This window comes from Dryobates pubescens, chromosome 3 (genome assembly GCF_014839835.1).
Source record: "Dryobates pubescens isolate bDryPub1 chromosome 3, bDryPub1.pri, whole genome shotgun sequence".
In the NCBI taxonomy this organism is placed as follows: domain Eukaryota; kingdom Metazoa; phylum Chordata; class Aves; order Piciformes; family Picidae; genus Dryobates; species Dryobates pubescens.
In genome coordinates, this window is record NC_071614.1 from 12,099,266 (window position 1) to 12,119,124 (window position 19,859).

Sequence of the window (19,859 nt, forward strand, 5' to 3'; positions counted from 1 at the left end):
GATCATCTAGTTCCAACCCCCCTGCCATGGGCAGGGACACCCCACACTAGATCAGGCTGGCCAGAGCCTCATCCAGCCTGGGCTTAAACACCTCCAGGGATGTGGCCCCAACCACCTCCCTGGACAACCCATTCCAGGGCTTCACCACTCTCATGGGGAAGAACTTCCTCCTCACCTCCAGCCTGAATCTCCCCACCTCCAGCCTCATTCCATTCCCCCTAGTCCTATCACTACCTGAGATCCTGAGCAGTCCCTCCCCAGCCTTCTTGCAGCCCCCTTCAGATACTGGAAGGCCACAATGAGGTCACCTCAGAGCCTTCTCTTCTGCAGACTGAACAGCCCCAACTCCTTCAGTCTGTCCTCACAAGAGAGGTGCTCCAGCCCTCTGCTGATCCTTCAGAGAAGGAAGAAGCAAACAAGTTGTTGGGGGGTTGGAACCTTGGGGTCCCTTCTGACCCAAACAATTCTCTGACTCTATGTTCAATTTTTGTCAGGTCACTCTGGAGGCCTCACTGAGCTTTGGGGTTGTTTCCTGAGCTGGGTGTCTGAAGGGTAAAGGGAAGATGTCTGCATTGGCCTGCAGGACAACATCACTTCCATTATTTTCCTCTGGTCCCCTCTAGTGGCTCCAACAGAGTGAGACACCACCAGCAGCACCACCGTCCTCGGTCCATCACTGGGAAAGAGGATGGGACAGGAGAAGCCACAGTCCTGCTAGAGCTGACTAGAGAAGGAGCAGGGGGTGCTGCACAAATGGGGAGCTGAGGAACAAAGTGATCTGGTGGCTTTCCACAGCCTGTCAAGCCTCCCAGACCCAAGCCTCCTGAGCCCCATGTCATGCTTCCTAGAAGAGGATCCTACCCATCACAGCCCTAACCTTTTCCTCCTGCTTTCATCCCAGGAATTTCATTTAGTCCCTTCTTGTTCAGGTTTGCTCTGCCCTACCCCTGTGCTCCTGGGAGCCACATGCCAATATTTTGCCTGTGTTATGTAGGGGAATAGTCAGAAGAAAAGCCTCCAAGTCTCTTTCCTCCACTCCCTGTCATATCTTTGCTAGGGCAGACTGTAGCCCTAAGATCCTTCCAAGATCAAATAAATGCCTCCAGGAAGAAACGATCAAAGGAGGGGGAAAAAAGCTTAAGAAGTCATTAGTCTGGGTATTTCCTTGGATTAGAGTGGCCCTTTGTGGCTCCAGCAGTCTCCTGGGTTACAAAAATGAAGGGGCAAAGCATCCCAGAGGCCCCCAGGTGAGGGAAAGCATCCGCAGGGCACACGCACACAGACAGGACCCATGTTTCCTTTCTCCCCTCCATCTAGAAAGGAATCAGCCCCTACCCATGGGCACAGGGAGCAATGTGGGGAGACAGCAGCTCCAAGCTTCACAGCAGGTCCTGTGAGCAGCACAGCGCTGGCAGGATGAGCTGAGGCCCCCACGCTGCCAGGCATCTCCCTGCCTCTTCTGCCTGCCACTGCCATGGTCCCTTTCTGGTGGGCACAGAGATGCGGGGCTGGGGGAGGTCACAGCTTCTCAAAGGCATTCAGGAGACACAGGGAGAAATGGCTCAGGGCTCAGCTGTGTCTAGAGCTGAGCTGGGATGTCCTGACTGGGAGCTTTCCTGTGGGACCGACACTAAGGGGGGGTTGCCTGCACTGTGCACACATCGCCTCTTAACCAACCATGGTAGGTCACCTGCTAGGTGCTGGATCCTTTCTTCTGTACCTCTTTCTGGTCATGGAAATCCAGCAAGTCTTCCTCTTTCAGCTGGCTTCACTTTTTTCATCTTAACTTTTGTTCCCTCATTCTTCCACAGCATCTCTCTTGCTCCTCTTAACACTGCTGCTCTCAAAGCACAAGCAAGGTCACTCGTGGGGAATGTCCCTGGCCCAAGGGAGTTAGATCCAAATGGCTTAAAGTTAGTCACATATTTAGATGCTTTACTGGGTCAAGATTCCAGGAAGGGGAATGTGCAAAAAGAAAAACAAAAAACATCCCCTAAGGAGCTTTGCACCAGTGCAGGCTGTGGGGTTTTTCATGGAATCACACAATCAACCAGGTTGGAAAAGACCTCAGAGATCATCAAGCCCAACCTGTGACCCAACACCTCATGACAACTAAACCATGGCTCCAAGTGCCACAGCCAAGCCTTTCTTGAGCACCTCCAGGGATGGGGACTCCACCACCTCCCTGGGCAGCACATTCCAATGGCCAATCTCTCTTGCTGGGAAGAACTTTCTCCTCACCTCCAGCCTAAACCTCCCCTGGCACAGCTTGAGACTGTGTCCTCTTGTTCTGCTGCTGGGTGCCTGGGAGAAGAGACCAACCCCCACCTGGCTACAACCTCCCTTCAGGGAGCTGGAGAGAGCAAGAAGGTCTCCCCTGAGCCTCCTCTTCTCCAGGCTAAGCAACCCCAGCTCCCTCAGCCTCTCCTCACAGGGCTGTGCTCCAGACCCCTCCCCAGCTTTGTTGCCCTTCTCTGGACACCTTCCAGCATCTCAACCTCCTTCCTAACCTGAGGAGCCCAGAACTGGACACAGGACTCCAGGTGTGGCCTCAGCAGTGCTGAGCACAGGGCACAATGACTTCCCTGCTCCTGCTGGTCACACTATTCTTGATGCAGGCCAGGATGCCCTTGGCCTTCTTGGCCCCCTGGGCACACTGCTGGCTCATGTTCAACCGCTGTCACCCAGCACCCCCAGGTCCCTTTCTGCCTGGCTGCTCTCAGCCACTCTGCCTCCAGCCTGTAGCACTGCCTGGGGTTGTGGCCAAAGTGCCAGGTGAAGGGCAGGGCAGGGCAGGGCAAGGAAGGGCAGGGCAGGGCAGGGCAGGGCAGGGCAGGGCAGGGCAGGGCAGGGAAGGGAAGGGAAGGGAAGGGAAGGGAAGGGAAGGGAAGGGAAGGGAAGGGAAGGGAAGGGAAGGGAAGGGAAGGGAAGGGAAGGGAAGGGAAGGGAAGGGAAGGGAAGGGAAGGGAAGGGAAGGGAAGGGAGTGATGCTTCACTGTCTCTGCTTCTCCTGCCTGAAGACCCTGCTCCTTGCCCAAGCAGGAGTGCTCACAGGCCTGCCAGTTGTGTTTTCTGGACAGCCCCACTGGTCTTGGTTCATTGATGGTTTTTGGCTGCTGCCTGCACTGGGAGCACTTCCCAGCTCTCTAACCAGGCAGCCCAGTTGCAACCCAGCTTCTCATCCAGCTGACACCAGCCACACACTGCTTCCCACAGGCCTTGCTGTCCATGGGAAGCCAGCACAGCCTAGGGGTGATGTGCTCTTCCCACCTCCCTTCCTGGCACCCTGCAGCTCAGCCCCTGCTCATTGGTGCAGGAGATGCAGCCTGGGCTTCCTGGCTGAGCTCCTGCTGCCCTCAGACCTCCATGCGCAGTGAGCAGGGATCAAGCCAGCAGCCACAGCAAAGGTCAGGGACACCCTGAAGCTGCTCCTGGGGGGTCGTGATGGTTGTCTTGCCTGGAAGATGAAACAAGGCTTTGTTTGGACCAGAGATTTGTGTTGTTTTATTTCTTCATGCTTTGTGACAATTGCAGCTTTGCAGGCCATGTGCCAGGCAGCTGAGCATCCTCTGAACCAGACCTCAGCCCAAAGCCAGAAGCCCAGGGAAGCTCTTTCTGTCTTTAGCCCAAAGTTAGAAGCCCAGGGAAGCTCTTTCTGTCTTTAGCCCAAAGCCAGAAGCCCAGGGAAGCTCTTTCTGTCCTCAGCCCAAAGCCTTCAGTCCAGGCAAGCTCTTTCTGTCCTCAGACCAAAGCTAGAAGCTCAGTTTAGCTCTTTCTGTCCTCAGCCCAAAGCCAGAAGCCCAGGGAAGCTCTTTCTGTCCTCAGCCCAAAGCCAGAAGCCCAGTTTAGCTCTTTCTGTCCTCAGCCCAAAGCCAGAAGCCCAGGGAAGCTCTTTCTGTCCTCAGCCCAAAGCCAGAAGCCCAGTTTAGCTCTTTCTGTCCTCAGCCCAAAGCCATCAGTCCAGAGCAGCTCTTTCTGTCCTGTAACTCAGCCAATTTCATCAGAGTTTCCTTCCAGCACTGATAAGAACCAGACCCACGTCTGTTTAGATTAGATTAGAGTTAGATAACGGTTGGAGTCGACGATCTTAAAGGTCTTTCCCAACCAAAGCCATTCTGTGACTCCCAACAACAGACGGCAGCAGCAGGGCTCAGCCCCGGAGCTTACCAAATGTGGCCCCCACAGCATGCCTCCCCCCGCGCCCTCAGCACCCACAGGGACCCTTGGCGTCGGATGGGGCAGCTCGGAGCCGCTGAACGCAGCGCAGGGGCTGCGGATGCCTGCGCTGCGCCTCCCGGGCCCCGGCGCGGCTCCTCCATCCGCGGCTGCTGGGGGGCTTTGCGCGGAGCAAGAGTGACATCCAGCGGCCGCAGCCGCCCAGCCCGGCTGCGCAGCTCGGCAGTGGAGCTGCTTTGCCTTCCCTCTGCGGGAGGAAAAAGGAAATATAGTAATAAATAAATAACTGATGTGCAAAGCAGTGCCAGGCTGGTGCCACAGCTGCCTTGGGGAGATGCAGGTCCCACCGCCCTGCAGGAAACCTGCGCCGCTAAAAGCGGCTGAGGAGCCGTGGCTCAGCCGCGGACTCTGGGGATCAGACACCACACAAAGAATGCGCAGTAACTCAGCGAGCAGGGGGAGGGAGGAAGGGTGTTTGTGGATGGGGAAGGTCACCTCCAGGCCTTTGGCCACTAGCCCCCAAAGCAAAAAATGCTGAGGTGCACGGAAAGAGGTTGGAGCCAGGTGGGTGTTGGTCTCTTCCTAGTCAGGAGTGGCAGGGTGAAAGGAAATGGCCTCAGGTTGCCCCAGGGCAGGATTAGGTTGGACATTAGGGAAAAACAACTCTTCCCTGCAAGGGTTCTCCAAGCCTGGCACAGGCTGCCCAGGGGGGTGGTTGAATCCCTGTCCCTGGAGGTGTTTCAGTGAGGCAGAGATGTGGTGCTGAGGGCCGTGGGTTAGCACCAGCCATGGCAGAGCTGGAGAATGGTTGGACTGGATGAGCTTAAAGAGCTTTTCCAACCCAAAGGATTCTGTGGCTCTGTGATTAGTGGCACTGCCTTGGCAGTATTTTTCCATCTCCTCTTTGTTTCAAACCTCACAACTGCAGCTGTAAATCTTCCAGCCACAGCCACAGGGCTGTAAAAAACACACCCTCCAAATGCTGTGATTCTCCTGCTGCCTGCCCACTGCTGGAACCTTGGCTCCAAAATAGTGAATATCAGGAAACAGGCAACATCCAAGGGTCAGTGAAGCTGCAACCTCCCTGACTTCTCTTCCCCACCAGCCCAGCTTCAGTGTAAATGATGACAAGAAGCTGCCCTTACAAAACTGACCTGAGGCTAAGGCTGCACTGGAAGCCTCTATCTCTGGAGCTACATTGGTTTAAGCAGTGACATTTTTATTCCTGCTTTGTTTTGTTTTGGTTGGTTGGGGTTTTTTCATTCCCAGTAAATCCCCAGAGCAGGATTAGCTGTACTAGCAAAAGCTCCTGGATAGGAGTGATGGGAGGCAGGTTAACAGCAGTGGTCCTCACTCTCCAGCAGTGCCTGTGGCAGCCCTAGCTCAGCCTCGGTGTCCTTTCCTCCTCACCCTCCTCCCTCTGAACCCATTGTCCTTGAGCTGTGCCTGAGCTGGAGGGATCCTGCACCAGCTCAGCTCTCCTGCTACAAGGCAGCTCTTCATCACCTCAGTTTTGGACAATGACTTCTTTATCTCTGCTGGTGATGCCCTTGCTGCTGCAGCTCAGCATGCTGTTGGCTTTCTCTGCTGCAGCACACTCTGCACTCATGCTGAGCTGCTTGTCCACCAACACCCCTCCAGGTCCCTTTCCACAGGGCTGCTCTCCAGCCAGGTGGATCCTGGTCTGAGCTGCACTCCTGGGTTGTGTATTGGGTGGTTATGTTATCTGAGCCCTGCTTCACCAGTTGTAGCCAAAACAAGGCCATGTTGTCTTCACAAGACTGCCTTCTCCAGCTGCTGGCAGGCCAGCTTGCTTGGATCTTCACTTAACATAAACATCTCTTGGTTCTAAATGACCTTGGTCCAGAAGCTGCTGCATCACCTGTCCCACAGTGAGCTGTGTGGTTACCCCACAGGCTGACAGCACAAGATGTGGGTGCCAGAAGGACAGCAGCACCTCATTAACCTGAGAGGCACAGAGGAGGCAGGGGAGGCAGGGGCCAGGCTGCTGCTCGAGTGTCAAAGCACAGCCATAACTGACAGCTCCCTGCTGAGGGGCAGCAAGGAAGGAGAAACCTGGAGACTTGGCCTCCCAAGGTGCTGAGTGGTTCTCCAACCACCTCACCTTGGCATTGCCTCCCCTTTCATGTGTGCAACAGCTACCAGCAGCAGCAGCTGCTGTCAGTGCCTGACAGAGCATCCCACCTGGCAGCCTGCAGATGCTGCCTCCCCACCAGCAGGCCACCAGGAGAGAGCTGCTGAGTGCTGGAGGATTTACAGGAACCAAACTCTTCTGTGTAACAGAGGAAAAAATGTGGGTGGCAAGTGCAAAAGGGATGGGAGGAGGCAAAAAAGACAGGGAGGAAAACCTGCCTTGAGGAAGTGCAACAGGGGAAATAAAGCACAGGAGAGAAGATGGTGGCCCAGCCAGCCTGCTGTGGCAAACTCTTGGGGTTGTTCAGCCTGCAGAAGAGAAGGCTCCAGGGAGAACTGAGAGCTGCATTTTGTTACCTGAATTGGACCTACAGGAAGGCTGGGGAGGGACTATTTAGAAGGGTCTGTGGGGATAGGACAAGGGGCAGTGGTTTGAAACTGGAGCAGGGGAGGTTTAGGTTGGACATCAGGAAGAAGTTCTGCACAGTGAGAGTGGTGAAACACTAGAACAGGGTGCCCAGGGATGTGGGTGAGACTCCATCCCTGGAGACATTCCAGATCAGACTTGATGTGGCCCTGGGCAGCCTGCTCTAGCTGGAGGTGTCCCTGCTGCCTGCTGGGGGCTTGAATGAGGAGTCCTTTGAGGGTCCCTTCCAACCCAGTGCAATCTGTGACTCTGAAGCTGTAGTCCTGCATTGAGTTTGGTCCTGTCTGGCTCCACACTGCTGCTGCTTGCTACTGCTGGGGCCCAGAAGTGGGGCTGTGCTGGGATTACTACTGCAACACCAGCCAAGGCCATCACCTGCTCATCGTTGATGCTGCTGACTTCTGGTACGTTTAGCCCAGCAGCCCTTCACAAACTCATGAGATCCCACTGGGGCTTGAGTGGGCCACTGGAAATACTTTGCTTATGTGAAGCAATAATCTGCAGCTCTTGGACAAGTCTCTATTCAGTTCTGTCCTCTCCACAAGCCTCTGCAGCCAGCAAACCCTGCAGAGCTGCTGACTTCTACCCTCTCTTGTCTCCTGTTTTTAAGCTCTGTCAGGGTCTTCAGTCATGGATCACACCTGCTAGGTGGAGGTCTGAGCTTCCACAGATAGCTCATACAAGCATTTCTGACTTGTAAGATGAGGACCTGGGAGGCCTGGTGGACAGCTGGATGACCATGAGCCAGCAGTGTGTCCTTATAGCCAAGAAGGCAAATGGAATCTTGGGGTGCATTAAGAAGAGTGTAGCCAGCAGGTCAAGGGAGGTTCTCCTCCCCCTCTACTCTGCCCCAGTGAGGCCACCTCTGGAGTACTGTGTCCAGATTTGGGCTCCCTGGTTCAAGAAGGACAGGGACTCGCTGGAAAGGGTACAGCAAAGGGCTACAAAGATGCTGAGGGCACTGGAACAGCTCTGGTGAGCAAAGGCTGAGAGAATTTGGGCTTTTTTCTCTGGAGAAGAGCAGCCTGAGAGGGGATCTCATCACTGCTGATCAGCACTTCAAGGGTGGGTGGCAGGAGGATGGGACCAGGCTTTGTTCAGTGGTGCCCAGTGACAGGACAAGGGGCAACAGGCACAAACTTGACCATCAGAAGCTCCATCTAAACATGAAGAGGAACTTCCTGAACTTAAGGGAGCTGGAGAACTGGAGCAGGCTGCATCTCTGGAGAAATTCCAAACTTGCCTGCCCATGTTCCTGTGTAACCTGATCTAGATGAACCTTCCTTGGCAGGGGGTTGGACTCAACCCCCAGAGGTCCCTTCCAATCCCTCCCATCCTGTGATTCTGACTTCCAAGTAGCTGCCTCCTCTTCCTCCAGGAGGGGCCAGCAGGTGAGAGGAGGGCCCCAAGCAGAGGCATTCTTACCCAGACACTTCTCCATCCTTTCTTCTCATCAGCTGAAGTGCCAGAGGTGCTGAGGGCTTTTCCTCCTCTCTTAATGTCAGCAGATGTTGGGGTCAGATAGCACTGCATCTGTAAGCACAGGCACAGCTCCACAGCCTGTCTGCATTCTGCACCTCTTTGCTCAGCAGAGGCACAGCCCCTCTTGCTCACCTGGTGCACTGAGTCACCTCACACTACATTTGCACTTTCCCAGAGGCCAGCAGGCTTCAGCTACTGAGCCATCATCATCTAAAAGCTCCCCTATGGGCAGGACATGCTAATTTATACCCACATCCAGGCATCTGTGACACCACTTGTGCTGCAGACACTGATGGGGAGGGGCAGGGGGAGCTGATGGTTATTCAGTTCTGGTGGTAACGGAGGGAAAACTGATTGATTTCCCCACTGAGTGGAGCAGCTACTAAACCCAGAGTGGATGAACTCTCCCTTCTCAATGTGCCTTGGCTGCATGCTAATAGTTTGGAGTGGAGGTGACTTGTTCATTGGAGAAACTTTGCTCTCTGAATTATTCACTTATTCAGCCTACTAAGCCAGATAATAGGAGGTGGCAGAACCTTTCCCCAGCTCTCAGAGGGTGTATTAATATCTTACCAGCGTTCCTCCTCTGCCCAAGCATATATATTTCAAGGCTTATTTGTGCATCTGTTCCTTTTCTTGAGTGGATTTGATGCTCTTGTCCTGACTGTGCTTGTACAACAAAGGCTTGGCTGGGAAGAGGCTCCCAGAATATCTCAGGTTGGAAAGGACCCATCAGGGCCACGGAGCTCCAAGTCCTTCAGAGGCTCTGTTACTGCCATCCACACAAAGGAGGAAGGCAGCTTTCCTTTCTTCATACACTGAGGGCACTCAGCATTCATCCCCTGCCATGGGGAAAATCCCACCACCAGCAGCTTCTTCCCTGCCCCACAGCCACTGTCTGGATCCAGACACAGTCACTTCCCATTCATTTCACACACAAACATCTCTGTGGGACTGAAGCCTTCATTGTCACCCCCATAGGTCACAGCAGCTTTTCTCTGAGCTGGAAGCCAAGCTGCACATCACTTCCTGCATCTATCCAAACAGATCTCGTGGCACTTTTGTGGCTGTCTGCCCTTTCATCCCCATCTCAAGTTCACCTCCTGCCTTACAGTCCTGTGTTGCTGCAGGGCCAAGCTTCCCAGCAGGCAGAGCCCTTCTTGCCTGCCCATAGAGCTCAGCTCCTCTGTCTGCTTTGCTTCCCTTTGCATCATCTATCAAACAGACTCTTGGCCCAAGCTCCTCTGCAAGTCTAATGAAACAAAAGCATATAGAGGAACTCTACACTGGCTTGAGAGCAGCCCTGAATAAAAGGACCTGGGGATGCTGGTGGAGGAGAAGCTCCACAGGAGCCAGCAGGGAGCACCTGCAGCCCAGAGAGCCAAGCAGAGCCTGGGCTGCAGCAAGAGAAGTGTGGCCAGCAGGGCCAGGGAGGGGATTCTGCCCCTCTGCTCCACTCTGCTGAGACCACAGCTGGAGCTCTGGGGCCAGTTCTGGAGCCTCTGTGCCAGGAAGGATCTGGAGGTGCTGGAAGGTGTCCAGAGAAGGGCCACGAGGAGGAGCAGAGGGCTGGAGCTGCTCTGCTCTGGAGACAGCCTGAGAGAGTTGGGGTTGTGCAGGCTGGAGAAGAGGAGGCCCCCAGGAGACCTCATTGTGGCCTTCCAGGATCTGCAGGGGGCTCCAAGAAAGCTGGGGAGGGACTTTTGAGGGTGTCAGGGAGTGATAGGACTGGGGGGGATGGAGCAGAACTAGAAGTGGGGAGATTGAGATTGGATGTTAGGAAGAAGTTGTTCCCCATGAGGGTGGTGAGAGCCTGGCACAGGTTGCCCAGGGAGGTGGTGGAAGCCTCCTGCCTGGAGGTGTTTGCAGCCAGGCTGGATGTGGCTGTGAGCAACCTGCTGTAGCGTGAGGTGTCCCTGCCCATGGCAGGGGGGTTGGAGCTGGCTGATCATTGAGGTGCCTTCCAACCCTGACAATTCTATGGTTCACTCCTGCTGGGGTTGTTTCTCCCCTTTGGTACCAGCAAGGTGACATGGCACGACAACAATAATGGGATTAGAAGCAATTTTGGACATCCATGAGGGCAGTTTCTGATCCCAATAAGGTGAAACATTCCTTCTTTATGTCTCCTGCTGAGACTTATTTGCTCTGAGTCACTATTTACCTCCTGCTCCTCACAAAGCCTGCTGGGCCCCCACGGTTTCAGCAGAGATTTTTAACCTCTAATGAAGGCACTCTGTTAGCTTTTAACCAACTGATTACTATATTCTGCATTGCTGAGCTTAATTTTCCCCCTTCACTCTCTCTCCATCTCATCCCAAGCAAGGCAGTCTCTGAACAGGGCAGATTTAAACAGCTGCCAATTTTCTTCTGCTCTCTCCACTTTGGGATCATAAAGCAGCAGATGAAATTAGTGTGGCTGAAGTTGAGTGCTGGCTGGCACCTTGTCACATAAAGAACATGGACAGTAATGGGGCAGAGAACAGACCAATCTGGTGAGTCCTGTCCCAGGAAGCATTAACACTGCTCAGGAGAACAGGAGACACCCAGGGACTCTGCCTGGCCCATGGGACAGGCTCAAAGGAATCCCTTCCTGCATGGTGTGAGCCACAGCAATGCCCTCGATGCCTGCTTGTGACCTTTGAGGTCATCAAGTCCAACTACTCCCCTGGTGCTCACCATCCCTCCACTGCTGCTAAGCCACTGCCACCAAAGCACAGCCCTCAGCACCACAGCCCTCAGCACCACATCCAGAAGTGTTTTAAATACCTCCAGGGCTGGGGACCCCCCCACCTCCCCTGGGCAGCTCCTCCTGTGTTGCAAGAGAGCTGCAGAGCTTCACAGAAGCAGTGAAAAGTCAATAAATAAAGAGACAGAGCCACTGACAGAGCCAGCAGAAAAATACTTTCCTCAGAAGTGTAGAATCATAGAAGTTTGAAAAGCTCTCTAAGATCCTCCAGCCCAGCATCAGCCCAACCCCACCATGGCCATTAAACCCTGGCCCCAGGTGCCATGGCCACAGCTCTCTGGAGCACCTCCAGGGATGGGGACTCCACCACCTCCCTGGGCAGCCTCTGCCAAGCCCTGACCACTCTGGCAGCAAAGACATTTTGCCTCCTCTCCAACCCAACCCTCCCCTGGCACAACTCCAGGACATTTCCTCTCCTTCTATCACCTGAGCCTAGGGAGCAGAGCCCAACCCCCACCTCACTGCAGCCTACTCTCAGGGAGCTGCAGAGAGCAAGGAGGTCTCCCTCAGCCTCCTCTTCTCCACACTCAACACCCCCAGCTCCCTCAGCTGCTCCTCCCCAGCCCTCTTCTCCAGACCCTACCCCACCTTTGTTGCCCTTCTCTGGACCTGCCCCAGCCCCTCACTGACTGCCGTGGGTCCATGCTACCACCTAGCTCAGAGCCATTTGCCATCTCTTTGCAGCAGGTGAATAAAGGAGAGAGAGTGTTAAATTTTCTGGCATCCAGTCTAACATCTTCCATTCTGGGACCTTAATTACATCCAGGTGGTGTCCAGGTGCAGTCATCTGGACTATCTCCATTGGGCACAGTTGCTTACACAATAGGCTGGTTGCTGGGGGGTTTGTTTCAGACAAATGGATTCTCCTGGCCATTCATTATGGCCTTCCACTCTTCCCAAGTTCTCCCTCTGTCCCCAAAGTGAGTAACAGCTAATGAAAGGCACAGCTACAAGCAGCCCCCTTCGACAGCTGAGAACACTCCTAACATCACTTGCTCAACGTGCTTGGCCTCGCTGCTCTGTGCACAACCCACAGCAAGGGGAGAGCTCAACCCATCTGAGAGCATTCCTGAGCTGAAGGCAGCTGTGGGGTTTTCTTCTTGTTCTTAAGATCACTGAGGTGCAAAAATTACCCTGAGCCAGGGGGTGCCCAAGAAGGCCACCAGCACCCTGGCCTGGAGCAGCAATGGTGTGGCCAGCAGGAGCAGGGCAGGGATTGTCCTCCTGAGCTGGGCACTGGGGAGGCCACAGCTTGAGTGCTGGGTTCAGTTTTGGGTCCTTCACTCCAAGAAGGACATTGAGAGGCTGGAGCAGGTCCAGAGAAGGGCTGTAAGGCTGGGGAAGGGTCTGGAGAAGAGGGCTGGGGAGGAGCAGCTGAGGGCCCTGGGGGCGTTGAGTGTGGAGAAGAGGAGGCTGAGGGAGACCTCATTGCTCTCTGCAGCTCCCTGAGAGGAGGCTGCAGTGAGCTGGGGCTTGGGCTCTGCTCACATGCAACAAGTGACAGGACAAGAGGAAACAGCCTCAAGCTGGGCCAGGGCAGGGTCAGGTTGTGTATTACAAGAAATAGCTTCCCAGCAAGGCTTCTCAGGCACTGGCACAGGCTGCCCAGGGAGCTGCAGGACTCACCATCCTGGAGGTGTTTACAACACTCCTGGCTGTGGTGCTGAGGGCTGAGCTTTAGTGGCAGTGCCTTAGCAGCAGTGCTGGCATGGGGAGCTCTAGGGGAGCTCATGGGGAGCTCTAGGGGAGCATTTGGACTTGATGACCTCAAAGGTCTCTTCCAGCCTCACCAGTTGCTTGTTTGGCAGGAACTCCATCACTCTAGCTTTAAAGAAGAGCATCTGTGAGACCTATTGGGGGCCACAAGATTCAGTGTAACCAGCAGTGCTCTTTGCTGGTATGGTCTCTCTTGAGATGTGGACACATTCAACCCCCCAGAATCACAAAATCAGCTGCTCCCTTCCCCTCTCTTCTGCAGGACAAAGTGCAATGATTTGTGTTTGTCCTCTTCCCACTGCTGGCTTTTGGTCACCCTCCCCAGGTCTGACTGAGGAAGCTTCCTCACAACCTGCCCCTGAGGATCCTGCTTTTATTCCTCACTTGGAGGGGAGAGGACAGCCACACTGCTGTGCAGCCCTCTTGTAACACAGGAGGAGCTGCCCAGGGGAGGTGGGGGAGCCCTGGAGGTATTTCAAACATTCCTGGATGTGGTGCTGAGGGCTGTGGTGCTGAGGGCTGTGCTTTAGTGGCAGTGGCTTAGCAGCAGTGGAGGGATGGTGAGCAGCAGGGGAGTGGTTGGACTTGATGACCTCAAAGGTCTCTTCCAACCTCAACAGTTCTGTGGCTCTGTGCCTCTGAGTGAGCCAAAGGGAGCACTAAGTTCACAGCAGATGTGCAGCTTCCCTCGGACAGAGGTGACCAGAGTGCTCAGACAGGGAGGGGGGAAAGCATCCTGCCTGAAGCTAGGAAAGCTCTGGCACATGGTTTCCCCAGCCTGTTAGCACATCTCTTTGATGGGGTAATCAGGTCGTGGGCAGGCACAGAACCAGGGAACAGCAAGGCTCTGACCTGCAGTTGAGAAGGTGACAAAACTGACCTCTCTTTGCAGATCTATTGGAGCCCCTTGAGTGGCTTCCTGGGCTTTAAAACAGCGGCTGGGGGGACTCTAATTAATGATGCAGAGGCAAAACCAGTATGGGATGAAATGCAGCATGGGTTTTCTGAAGGCTGACCTTGCCAGCCTCGCTCAGTTTCTCGTTTGGAAGGGTAGGAGTGAGGGCAGCAGGGGAGGCATTTCCAGGGGAAATGGGGCAGCATTCCTGTCTCTGCACGAGGCCCAGGTGATGCCATATGGAAAGCTGCACACAGCTCTGGTCAGCCAGGTTTCAGGGAGATACCTCCCAGCTGCAAGAGGCACAAAGAGGTCGGTGGGAAGGTTAGCAGAGTGGATGGGAGAAGGCTGCTGTTTGGCCTGAGGAGGGGTGGCTGACTAAAGCTGGAAGAGGGGAGACTGGGACTGGAGATTAGGAAGAAATTCTGCACAGGGAGGGTGGTGAGACACTGGAACAGGTAATAGAGGCTCCAGAGCTGGATGCAGTGCTCTAGGCAGCACAGAGTAGAGGAGGAGTCCCCTAAAACCAGAGAAGGAGAAGAGCTCACCGCTTGTAGTGCAGCAGCTGGGGCTGTTCAGCTTGCAGATGAAAGGTCTCTTCCAACCCGGTCTGGTCTATTCTATTCTATTCTACTCCATTCTATTCTATTCTATTCTATGAGAAGGCTCTGGGGAGACCTTAGAGCAGCCTTCCAGTACCTGGAGGGTGATAGAGGAGAGCTGGGGAGGACCTTTTGCCAAGGGCTGGGAGTGACAGGATGAGGGACAATGGCTTTGAGCTGGAAGAGGGCAGCCCGTGGCAGGGCTGAATGCACTGGCAAGCAGCCTTGCACAGAGTCCACTGAACCATCCTGCCAGTGGTTTGCACAGGGCAGTAGTGTATTTGACATCCTCTACCCTGCTCTGGTGAGACACAAGAAGGACATCAAACCACTGGGGCAGGTCCAGGGGAGGCCACGACGATGATCAGAGGGATGGAGCACTTCCCCTGTGGGGACAGGCTGAGAGAGTTGGGGCTGTTCAGCCTGGAGAAGAAAAGACTCCAGGGAGACCTTAGAGCAGCCTTCCAGTGCCTGGAGGGGACTGCGAGAAAGCTGGGGAGGGACCTTTGACAAGAGTTTGGAGTGATAGGTGATGGCATTGAGCTGAAAGAGAAGAGATTGAGACTGGAGATTGGGAAGAAATTCTTTCCAGTGAGGGTGGTGAGACTCTGGCACAGGCTGCCCAGGAAGGCTGTAGATGTCTCCTCCTTGGAGGTGTTCCAGGCCAGGTTGGATGAGGCCTTGAGCAAGCTGGGCTGGTGGGAGGTGTCCCTGCCCATGGCAGGGGGTTGGAACTGGACGAGCTTTGAGATTCCCTTCCAACCTAAACGATTCTGTGGTTCTATGACTGGGGATGCTCTGAGAAGAGCAGCCTCGGGAGAGCACACACAACTCAAACAAAAACACTGGCACAGAGCTTGAGCATATCAAAGGGTCAAGAGTAAATTCAGACTGGAAGAAAAACTTGATGCAAAGGCTGTGCAGCTCAGACAAAGGTTTCCAACAAGAGCTGTGAGAAGGGAAAGTCCCCATCCCTGGAGGTGTTTAAGAAGAGCCTGGATGAGGCACTTGGTGCCATGGTTTAGCTGATCAGATGGTGTTGGGTGATAGGTTGGACTCGATGATCTCAAAGGTCTTTTCCAACCTGGTTTATTCTATTCCATTCCATTCCATTCCATTCCATTCCATTCCATCTTTGTTGATCTCCTTACTAACCTATCATGAAGCAGTGTTACACACAGGATGTGATTTGCAAGAGTGGCTTGGAGAAGACCTCACTCCGGTGCACCTAGGGTAAAGTCACACTGTGAGACTACAACAGGAAACAAGACTGCAGTGCAAGTCTGTGGAGATTAGACTCAATTATGATGTCAAAACAAAGGCAATGATCTTGAAGGTCTCTTCCAACCTGGTTAATTCTATTCTATTCTATTCTAGCCTCTTGTAAACTCAGACCTGGAGCCCCTTCCTGCTGGGCCATCCAGCTCCCCATGTGCAGGAGAGCTCTTGAATGCTGCCTCCTGGGCATGGTGTCAAATCACCCACCCCACACCTGCCCTCTTCTCTCTGGAGCAGGGCATGGCTTTTAAATTCACCTCCCAGTTCTGGAGCCCTTTCTGCCTGCCAGAAAAGCTAAATTGGCTGCTAAGTGCCCTGACTGTCAGCAAAGCACAGGTGATGGCCCGAGCCGCCAGGGCAGGCTGGAGCTCAGCGCTTCCCTTTGCAGGCTGCTGCCCCACTGCAGGCTCAGCCAGCAGCCCTTCAGGTGCCACGGTGGCAGCTTTCCTTTCAATTAGCAAATCTCAACCAGGAAAAGCCATGGAGAGGCAGGAATTATGCAGGGCAGGCAAGGGGGACAAGGCAAAGGCTGATGGCCTGAAGCAAGAAAGACAGACAAGCCAAGATGAAAAGATCCTGACAGCAAGGTCCACCAAAAGGCACCCACGGGAACTCTTGCACTGGTGGTGGGGTTTGCTTGGGGAGGAGGAGGGGGAGGAAGGGGAGGAGGTGATGGCCTGTATGAACACTTTGTGGCTTCATGTGCAAGAAATAAACAGACTCACTCCAGGAATACTAATCACTGCAGAGAGGCTTTGAGTTCTCCAGGGTGGCTGAGGCAGTCCCCTCTCCCCCACCCGGCCACAAAGCTGTGTTGTTATCAGCAGTGCCAAGTCCAGCTCACACCTTTCCCTCTCTGGGTATTTCTGTACACAGCTGACATGCCAAAAATCAGAGAAATAGACTTTTAACCCAAGCAGTCTAATAAGCTACATCCATGGTACTAATGTTTTTAAGATCCAACAGGATGGCATTCAACAAATCCAAGTGCCAGGGGCTGCACTTTGGCCACAACAACCCCAGGCAGAGCTACAGGCTGGGGTCAGAGTGGCTGAGAGCAGCCAGGCAGAAAGGGACCTGGGGGTGCTGATTGACAGCCACCTAAACATAAGCCAGCAGTGTGCCCAGGTGGCCAAGAAGGCCAATGGCATCCTGGCCTGCATCAGGAAGAGTGTGGCCAGCAGGAGCAGGGAAGTCATTGTGCCCTGTGCTCAGCACTGCTGAGGCCACACCTTGAGTACTGTGTCCAGTTCTGGGCTCCTCAGGTTAGGAAAGATGTTGAGCTGCTGGAAGGTGTCCAGAGAAGGGCAACAAAGCTGGGGAGGGGTCTGGAGCACAGCCCTGTGAGGAGAGGCTGAGGGAGCTGGGGTTGCTTAGCCTGCAGAAGAGGAGGCTCAGGGGAGACCTTCTTGCTCTCTCCAACTCCCTGAAGGGAGGTTGCAGCCAGGTGGGGGTTGGTGTCTTCTCCCAGGCACCCAGCAGCAGAACAAGAGGACACAGTCTCAAACTGTGCCAGGGGAGGTTTAGGCTGGAGGTGAGGAGAAAGTTCTTCACTGAGAGAGTTGTTAGCCGCTGGAATGTGTTGCCCAGGGAGGTGGTGGAGTCCCCATTCCTGGAGGTGTTGAAGAGGGGATTGGATGTGGCACTTGGTGCCATGGTTTAGTCATGAGGTCTGTGGTGCCAGGTTGGACTTAATGATCTTTGAGGTCTCTTCCAACCTTGGTGATTCTGTGATTCTGTGATCAGTGAGTCCAACCATCAGCCCAACACCACCACAGCCATTAAACCATGCCCCACAGTGCCAGGGCCACACATTTCTTGAACACCTCCAGGAACAGGGACTCCACCACCTCCCTCCCTGGGCAGCCTGTTCCAACCCCTGACCAAATGGGAAGGATGAAGGGTAAGGTTGTAAACGGAGGTGAGTCAGAAGCCACAGGTGTTTGCTCTCTATTGGGACAGAATCTGGTGGTCTGGTGCAAAGGGGCAGGACACAGGCAGGAAACTTGATGTATAAGAATGAAAAAGATTAACCAGTGCCTTGTGGCATTAACCAGTGTGAACAACCCTCCAGGAGAGAGCAGGAGATAAGCAGTGTGCCTGTCAGTGTAGCACCAGAGAATGAGTTAACCTGAAACAGCAATAGCAGAAGAGGTTGGGAGCTGCTGGAGCTGCACCCCCCAGAAAGTGTTGCTGAAGTGCAAATCAGACACAGCAAACAGTCCAGCCTCAGAGCCTGTGTCCCTTAGCTCCCGTGGCAGGACCTCAGAAATGGATTTGGCCCATGTCCCACAGGCATTTTGCACTGACAGTGTCTTTCTACAGGCTTGAGGACTGAATCTTCTTGCAGGCAGTTGTCAGGAGCAGCAGAGTCAGTGAATGCAGAAGTCTCAGCAGGGAACTCCACTCAATTTAACACTTACAGACAGTTTCCTCCATACAAAGGGCTCAACACAGAGCTAAAGCTGCTAAGGCCCTTGGCATGCCAGGGAAAGCAGCAGAACGGAGATCTGTCCTGCTGAGGAGCTCCTCCACCCCCAAAAGCACAGCTGAGCAGATCCCCTGGAAGTTGTCCACCACACAGATTAGGCATGGTCACAGAATCACAGAATCCCCAAGGTTGGAAGAGACCTCAAAGATCATCAAGTCCAAGCTGTCACCACAGACCTCATGACTAAACCATGGCACCAAGTGCCACATCCAATCCCCTCTTGAACACCTCCAGGGATGGGGACTCCACCACCTCCCTGGGCAGCACATCCCAATGGCCAATCTCTCTTGCTGGGGAGAATTTTCTTCTCACCTCCAGCCTAAACCTCCCCTGGCACAGCTTGATACTGTGTCCTCTTGTTCTGGTGCTGCTTGCCTGGGAGAAGAGACCAAGCCCCTCCTGGCTACAACCTCCCTTCAGGTAGTCCTACCCTGTTCTAGTCTGCTAAAGTCACTGGAGGGTTACCAAGACAGCCAAGATAAAGCTCTGACATATAGAAAATGACTGAGAACCATATCCAAGTCCTCATACCCAAAGCTGCAGCTTCCTGGCTCCTTTAAGGTGATCCCAAAGCAAGCTGCAGGCAAAGGGAGGGGTCTCACCTCTTACACCAGCAGCTGGTGCTTCGCTGCTTGTATGCCAGGTTAAAGTGCTTGCAACCAACCAGAGAAACACCTGAACCCATTCCTAGCCTGAGCACCCTGAACCTGCTCCTAGCCTGGGCTTCCTGAAGCTGTTCCTAGCCTGGGCTTCCTGAACCTGCTCCTAGCCTGAGCATCCTGAACCTGCTCCTAGCCTGGGCTTCCTGAACCTGCTCCTAGCCTGAGCACCCTGAACCTGCTCCCAGCCTGGGCTTCCTGAACCTGCTCCTAGCCTGGGCTTCCTGAACCTGCTCCTAGCCTGGGCTTCCTGAACCTGCTCCTAGCCTGAGCACCCTGAACCCGTTCCTAGCCTGAGCACCCTGAACCTGCTCCTAGCCTGAGCACCCTGAACCTGCTCCTAGCCTGAGCACCCTGAACCCGTTCCTAGCCTGAGCACCCTGAACCTGCTCCTAGCCTGGGCTTCCTGAACCTGCTCCTAGCCTGGGCTTCCTGAACCTGCTCCTAGCCTGAGCATCCTGAACCTGCTCCTAGCCTGAGCACCCTGAACCCGTTCCTAGCCTGAGCACCCTGAACCTGCTCCTAGCCTGAGCACCCTGAAGCTGTTCCTAGCCTGAGCACCCAGACCCTGCTCCTAGCCTGAGCACCCTGACCCTGCTCCTAGCCTGGGCTTCCTGAACCCGCTCCTAGCCTGGGCTTCCTGAACCTGCTCCTAGCCTGAGCACCCTGAACCTGCTCCTAGCCTGAGCTTCCTGAACCTGCTCCTAGCCTGAGCTTCCTGAACCTGCTCCTAGCCTGAGCATCCTGAACACGTTCCTAGCCTGAGCTTCCTGAACCTGCTCCTAGCCTGAGCATCCTGAACACGTTCCTAGCCTGAGCTTCCTGAACCTGCTCCTAGCCTGAGCTTCCTGAACCTGCTCCTAGCCTGAGCTTCCTGAACCTGCTCCTAGCCTGAGCTTCCTGAACCTGCTCCTAGCCTGAGCACCCTGAACCCGCTCCTAGCCTGAGCACCCTGAACCCGCTCCTAGCCTGAGCATCCTGAACCTGTTCCTAGCCTGGGCTTCCTGAAGCTGTTCCTAGCCTGGGCTTCCTGAAGCTGTTCCTAGCCTGGGCTTCCTGAACCTGCTCCCAGCCTGAGCTTCCTGCACAGCCGCACCAGCCCTCACCCAGGGTGACAGCAGGGCAGGGCCATGGGGCCAGGAGCAGCAGCAACAGCAGGAAGGGTAGGAGAGCCCCACAGCTTTTTTAGCAGCAGTCCACAGTCAGAGCTGCCTTAGAGCCATCATGAGA